This window comes from Palaemon carinicauda, chromosome 4, assembly GCF_036898095.1.
Source record: "Palaemon carinicauda isolate YSFRI2023 chromosome 4, ASM3689809v2, whole genome shotgun sequence".
In the NCBI taxonomy this organism is placed as follows: Eukaryota; Metazoa; Arthropoda; class Malacostraca; order Decapoda; family Palaemonidae; genus Palaemon; species Palaemon carinicauda.
In genome coordinates, this window is record NC_090728.1 from 65,109,632 (window position 1) to 65,117,131 (window position 7,500).

A 7,500-nucleotide genomic window follows, 5' to 3' on the forward strand; every position below is an offset into this window, starting at 1 on the left:
AGAGACAGAGGAGAACGTCCTCCTATGGGTTCGACAGTGGTGCGACAAGATATGATGATATGTGTACATAGTTACTTTGTAAATTACCACTGTGGCTAAGGATATCTCATTGCTAACTGATTGATGTACTATCATGAACAAAAGTTCGTTCCCTTAGACCTCCAGAGAGTAAACACGAATCGCCTCACTATGAATCACCGAAGCTTTTGAACAAATAAGTCCTGGAAAACCCAATAGATGGCGCACGGCAAGGACGTTGGACGCAGAGAGGACTAGGAAGTATTCATTTTTCTAAAGCATTGAGGAAAGTCTCCATAATCTGATATTGCTAGAAAGTGATAGATGATTCTGTTGTTTTTGACGTTACTGGGTTTGTGTGTAAAATGTGCAGTTAACGAAATATGTTGGATAAATATGAGAATAAAATTATGTTTACGTTATCTACATTCTTGAATTGGTATTGTCATATATTATTGTATCTTATTAAGAGACATAACCAACCAAGGGCCATTACAAAACATTTTGGTTTAAATGTGTATGGAAGTGTTTTATAATCTGCAAGTCTTCTATCGTAAAAACAAAATAAACATTTGTAGAAGCAAGTCGGCAATTTTTTTTTTTTATTTCACTTGCGTTATTAATGTAGTAACAACACACTGCAGTTTCATATGCAAATATTCATTATTGAGAAAGTCTTACAAAATTTTCGGTGATCAATCTATTATGAAGAAGTGTTTTAATTCTAGCATTCTACCTTGTTTTGAGTATTGTTCTCCAGTCTGGTCTTCAGCTGCTGATTCTCATCTCAATTTGTTGGAGAGAAACTTGCGGTCTATTAAACTTCTTATTCCTGATCTAGATATTAATCTTTGGCACCGTCATTCAATTTGTTCATTATGCATGTTGTATAAAATTTTTCATAACTCCGACCACCCTTTACATTCAGATCTCTCTGGACAATTCTATCCTCTTCGTAATAACAGGCAGGTAGTTAATTCTAACTAAGGCTCAATACTACGCAGTTTTCTAGAAGTTTTATTCCAGCTGTGACCAAGTTGTGGAATGATCTTCCTAATCGGGAGATTCAATCAGTTGAACTTCAAAAGTTAAACGTTGCAGCAAACGTTTTTATTTTGACCAGGCTGACATGAGTCTTTTTATAGTTTATATAGGACATATCTGTTTTGACGTTGTTAATAGTTTATATATGACATATTTGTTTTGACGTTGTTACTGTTTTTAGAATGATTTATTGTTAATTTGTTCTCATCATTTATTTTTTTCCTTGTTTCCTTTCCTCACTGGGCTATTTTTCCGTGTTGGAGCCCTCGGGATTATAGTATCTTGCATTTCCAACTAGGGTTGTAGCTTGTCTAATAATAATGATAATAATATTCATAGATCTGTCATATTGCGTAATTGAGCCAACATTCTGAGCGAAGTGGGCGATATGAGGTATGGCAACCGAATGGGATTTTCCAAACTAAAGTTAATACTATACTTATTTTTTTTTCAAAATATAGTATAAAATTTAGATATTTCCACAAATGTGATATTTCCATATTTTGAAACAAGATAGAAAAAAGTCAGATGATTACTTTAAGAGAACAGAAATAAAAACAGGAACAAAATATGAAAGAGTGTATGTTACCGGGAAAGTGGCAATCTAAATCACGTAAAAATCAAACGATCTTCTCAGTGATTGTTGTTTGGCAGTTTAATAGGTGGTAAGGTTACAGCAATGTAAACGAGCTAAGAAATTAATATTTTTTTTACTAGTCCAATTGTGAGTATTGTTAATGTAATTTAGAATGTCATGGGCATGAACACTTTTAATCTACAAACAATATTATAGAGTTGACACTTTTTTTTTAAATCAACATGATCATCTACCCCAAAGTTTATGAAACTACCCAGGGTGGTGAAAGGTAAACCTTTCGTAGCAGGTGACTTCAGACACACCGCAGCCAGTCTTGTTACACACTCTACTGCTATTGACCAGAGCCACGCGGGACTACGAAAAGTTGTAGGCTGAAAATCCTTCCATGGATAATGCTTTTATTCCAGTATTTGAGATAATGAAGTTGACATGTCTAATACATTTGTGTATATAGATTTATCACTACCATAATAGCAATGCCAGAGAGATGCGCAAATTCCACAGAGGTGGTTGCTGAACGAGGAAGAATTGGATTATGAGAAAGTGGATTGACAGTGGCGAACATTGGTCATCGAATTGGGAGAAGCACTAAAATGGGCAGGAAGTGGATCGCTCGGTGGGAGGAAGAGGGCTCCGGGAAAACAAGGCCTCGAAGTGGAAGGCCACGTGCAACCTTGCCCAGGACAGATGCCCAGATTGGAGCAGTCTGTGAAATGCATCCTATGAGGACGTCGGTTCAGCATACTAGAAATCTGAGGTTAAACTGCCATCCCATGACCTTGAGACGAAGACTCAATGAAGCAGGATTCGCTGTCATATCCCATCATAGAAGGGAATGCTCACTCGTGCACATAAGGAATGTCGCCTTGGGTTTGCTTCGGAACACCTTCCGCGTGACGAAAATCGTTGGAGAAATATAATCTTTACTGATGAGAAGGTGTTTCAGTCAGTGGCAGCCCGAGCTAGGCATGGTTGGCGCTGACCTAACACACGCTATCAGGAGAATCACATCCATCTCTGAGCGATAAGTGGCAGATGGATGGGGATGGATTTGGGGGATATGGTCCTGGTAAACTTGTCAAGATCGATGGCCGCTTCACAGGAGAAAAATACGTCGAAATCCTGGAGCAAGTGTTACACTTCCAACAGTTCGGACAATGGCAGTTCCTGCTCCTGGTTTAATAAAGTTGGTCCACGATCAAAGTCCCATCCATAAAAGCCGCGTGGTGAGTAACTGGCTACAGGATCCTCCTGAAATTGAAGTTTTGGAGGGGCCATCGAAAGGATGCGACTTGAACCCAATTGAACACCTTTGGGCTATGATGGTTTGGGAAAGTGACGTTGGGGAGCAGCATACCCACCAGGCTGTAGAAACTAAAGCCAATGATCTGTGAGAGAATGTCCGTCCTCGTCCGCTACTTTGCATGAATCTTGTAGATTCCATACCCAATTGTCTGCGTGAGGTCATCGAAGCAGATGGAGGTTGGACATCATACTGAAGTATTTTGTGTAAATACTAATAAAATATTAACAAAATATATGATTTTTAGTAAACTCCATTTTACTTCACTACTAATTAATACAAAATGTTCTAGAAGATCGTGCATGATACAAAGCTCAGAGCAAAAATAATTTTACGTTCTTCAATGATAGTGATAATGTAAAAATCAAATTAGTGACAAAAAGACAATTAACTTTGTGAATTGCTCAGGAATTGTCTAACACACTGTATGAAAACAATAAAGAGGTTTTAAGAATAAATTTCAGTCAAAGTTATCTAGATTTTGTAAAGAGAAGACATTTTAAATATTACTAGTTGTTTTTGTGAAATAGAAAGAGAATTCAAAGAATACGCTAATTCCAAGAAAAGAAGGATACATATCAAGTAATAAAGAAAGATAGTAATAAAATTGACAAACCAGGAGTACAACACTTTAGACAATATCTGTTATCTAAAATAAGACCCATGAAGTAAAAATAAAGACTGATAGAATTAGTTTGAGTTGAAATGTGCACACTAAGATGGGTTATATACTAGCCAACCCAACTCGCAAAGGTTTCGACTAGTGGTTAGTCCCTCAACTGAAAAGGAGTACAATTTAACCATAAAAGAAACCCTTTCTGGTACAACTCAGGAACATAAATGGTGGTCTACCCTTAAATCTGCACTCTTTGGTGTAGATGCAACAGTTCCTCCTTTACTTAAACCAGATGGCTCAGTCACTCACTGTCCAAAGGAAAAGGCAACCCTTTTGGCTGATGTTTTTGACAGTAAACAGAGTAATGAAAAACTTGAACTTCCTCATTCCTTTTTTTCCTGAGGCTAAACTAACTAGTTTAGCTTTTCGATCTCGTGAGATTAAAGCTCTGTTGATGGACCTTGATGCTTATGGAGGTGTAGACCCAAATGGTATTTTTCCTTTGTTTTTTATAAAGACAGCATATTTCTTAGCTCCAAAGTTATCTGTTATTTTGCGCAAGTTAGCAAGAAGAGGAGCTTTTAGCACTAGTTGGAGAATTGGTAATGTTACTCCTCTATGTAAATGTGTTTGTGGTAGCTCAAGTCCCACTGATTACCGCCCAATTTCCATAACTCCCATATTATCTAAAGTTTTTGAACGTCTTCTGGCAAAACGTCTTAATAGGTTTGTTGAAGGTAATCATCTCTTCCCTAGTTTGCAATTTGGTTTTTGTAAAGGCCTTGGAGCATGTGATGCCCTTCTTACAATCTCCAATGCTGTACAGAAATCCCTTGATTGTGGTCGGGAAGTTCGTATGATTGGCCTTGATTTTAGTGCTGCCTTTGACCGTGTTAATCATGAGGCCCTTGTTTTCAAACTGAAACAGTTGGGAGTGGGTGGGTCGTTTCTTAGCATTATTATTGATTTTTTAAGTAATAGATCTCAAAGAGTTGTTGTTGATGGGCACCATAGTGATTATAGGAATGTGATATCCGGTGTTCCACAGGGTAGTGTTCTTGGCCCATTACTTTTCATACTATATACACATGACATGTGGTTTGGCCTAGAAAACAAGCTTGTTGCATATGCAGATGATGCTACTCTCTTTGCATCAATTCCATCCCCTGAATGTAGATCTAGGGTTGGTGAATCCCTTAATAGAGATTTAGCTAGAATTAGTGCATGGTGCAAATTATGGGGTATGAAGTTGAATCCTAACAAAACTCAAAGTATGATTGTAAGTAGGTCAAGGACGGTGGTTCCTCAACATCCGGATCTCAGTATTGATAATGTTTCTTTAAATATGTATGACTCTTTCAAAATTTTAGGTGTGATTCTCGACAGTAAATTTACTTTTGAGAAACATATAAGGTCTGTGTCTTCTTCAATTTCACAAAAAATAGGCTTATTGAGAAAGTCTTTCAAGATTTTCGGTGATCAATCTATTCTGAAGAAGTGTTTTAATTCTTTCATTCTACCTTGTTTTGAGTATTGTTCTCCTGTCTGGTGTTCAGCTGCTGATTCTCATCTTAATTTGTTGGACAGAAACTTACGGTCTATTAAATTTCTTATTCCTGATCTAGATATTAATCTCTGGCACCGTCGTTCAATTAGTTCATTATGTATGTTGCATAAGATTTTTCACAACTCTGACCATCCTTTACATTCAGATCTCCCTGGACAATTCTATCCTGTTCGTAATACTAGGCAGGCAGTTAATTCTAATAGCCAGGCCTTCTCCATCACCAGGCTCAATACTACGCAGTACTCTAGAAGTTTTATTCCAGCTGTGACCAAGTTGTGGAATGATCTTCCTAATCGGGTGGTTGAATCAGTAGAACTTCAAAAGTTCAAAGTTGGAGCAAATGCTTTTTTGTTGACCAGGCGGACATAGTCTTTTTATAGTTTATTTATGACATATTTGTTTTTGATGTTGTTGATAGTTTATTATATGACATGTCTGTTTTGACGTTGTTTCTTATTTTAGAATGATTTATTGTTAACTTATTCTCTTCATTTATTTATTTCCTTATTTCCTTTCCTCACTGGGCTATTTTTCCCTGTTGGAGCCCCTGGGCTTATAGCATCTTGCTTTTCCAACTAGGGTTGTAGCTTGGATAGTAATAATAATAATAATAATAGTAACCAATCCCATATGACAAGAATAAGTCTTGGCATGGCAAAAACCCCTGCCACTGACTTTCCATGATAGAGAAATTGCGTTCCTAAAATAGCATGTAAAATATCAATAAAAACAGGTCATTAGCGCATTCCCATTAGCTCTTCATACAAGAGCACTGGAAAACTACTTTGCCACAAATTTTCGACAACAAAGCATCGTAAACAAATGTCAAGCTATTCTTGAAACTAATAAGTATATCTGCTTTGCTACTGACAGTAGTATCATGAGGCTTGTTTTACGATGTTGTTAATGTAGAACAGAAACTAAAAGCTACTCTCTCTCTCTCTCTCTCTCTCTCTCTCTCTCTCTCTCTCTCTCTCTCTCTCTCTCTCTCTCTCTCTTTGAATATTTGTCACCTCATTACCATTTTTTCTTCTCTTTCAGCCTTTCTCTCTTTATACTAAATATTACCTATGGTGAAAGTATCTACATATTTCATATTGACTCAATATATATAAGATTAGAAAAAAAATCAGTTTTTTTCAAGTGTCTGAAAACGGGTATTGGGTGTCATACCCCATACCACCCACCTTCGCTCAGAAAGTTGGCCCAATTACGCAATATGACAGATCTATGAATCGCAAAATGACAGATCTATGAATATTTGCATATGAAAGTGCAGTTTGTGGTTACTACATTAATAACGCAAGTGAAAAAAAAATGCCGACTTGCTTTTACAAACATTTATTTTGTTTTTGCTATAGAAGACTTGTAGATTATAAAACACTTCCGTACACATTTAAACCAAATGTTTTGTAATGACCCTTGGTTGGTCATGTATCTTGATAAGATACGATAATATATGACAATACCAATTCAAGAATGTAGATATCGTAAACATAATTTTATTCTCATATTTATCCAGCATATTTCATTAACTTCACATTTTACACACAAACCCAGTAACGTCAAAAACAACAAAATCATCTATCACTTTCTAACGATATCAGACTAAGGAGACTTTCCTCAATGCTTTAGAAAAATAAATACTTCCTAGTCCTCTCTGCGTCCAACGTCCTTGCCGTGCGCCATCTATTGGGTTTTCCAGGACTTATTTGTTTAAAAGCTTCGGTGATTCATAGTGAGGCGATTCGTGTTCACTCTCTGGAAGTCTAAGGGAACGAACTTTTGTTCGTGATAGTACATTGTTCAGATCAAGACCTCAGAGAGGCAGAAGACAACGTCCTCCTATGTGTTTGACATTGGGTTCGACAGTGGTGCGACAAGATATGATGATATAAGTAGATAGTTACTTTGTAAATATCACTGTGACGAAGGAAATCCCATTGCTTAACGAGTGATGTAAGTTCTAATGTCGTCCAAAAACTGTCAACTCTTACACAAACTGTCCTTATCACTGTACAGTACAAGCCCCATTTCTGCTTATCAGACATCAATGTCCTTCGCCACACTTTACCAACCAAATTGTCAAGTCCAATTGTTTGAATATATTTACTCATTGTACTTTTGAGCTCTTGTATCAGCTGCATTTCATTCAAATATTAGCACCTATTGGATAGAATTCTATCTAGATTTAAGCAGCTCTACTCAATCTAATAACCATATCTACAAAAAAAAAAATGGTATTTACTGAATATATGAAAGGATGCCTTGATCAGCATTTACATTATTATTATTATTATTATTATTATTATTATTATTATTATTATTATTAATTGCTAAGCTACAACCCTCGT

The 7,500-nt window shown here is 36.5% G+C and overlaps 1 protein-coding gene across 1 annotated transcript in view; it reads right to left on the bottom strand.

Annotated features, from left to right (window-relative positions):
* LOC137639996 (uncharacterized) overlaps positions 1–7,500 on the bottom strand; it is a 42,984-nt gene that overhangs the window by 20,201 nt on the left and 15,283 nt on the right. The gene's annotated exons all lie outside the window — the stretch shown is intronic.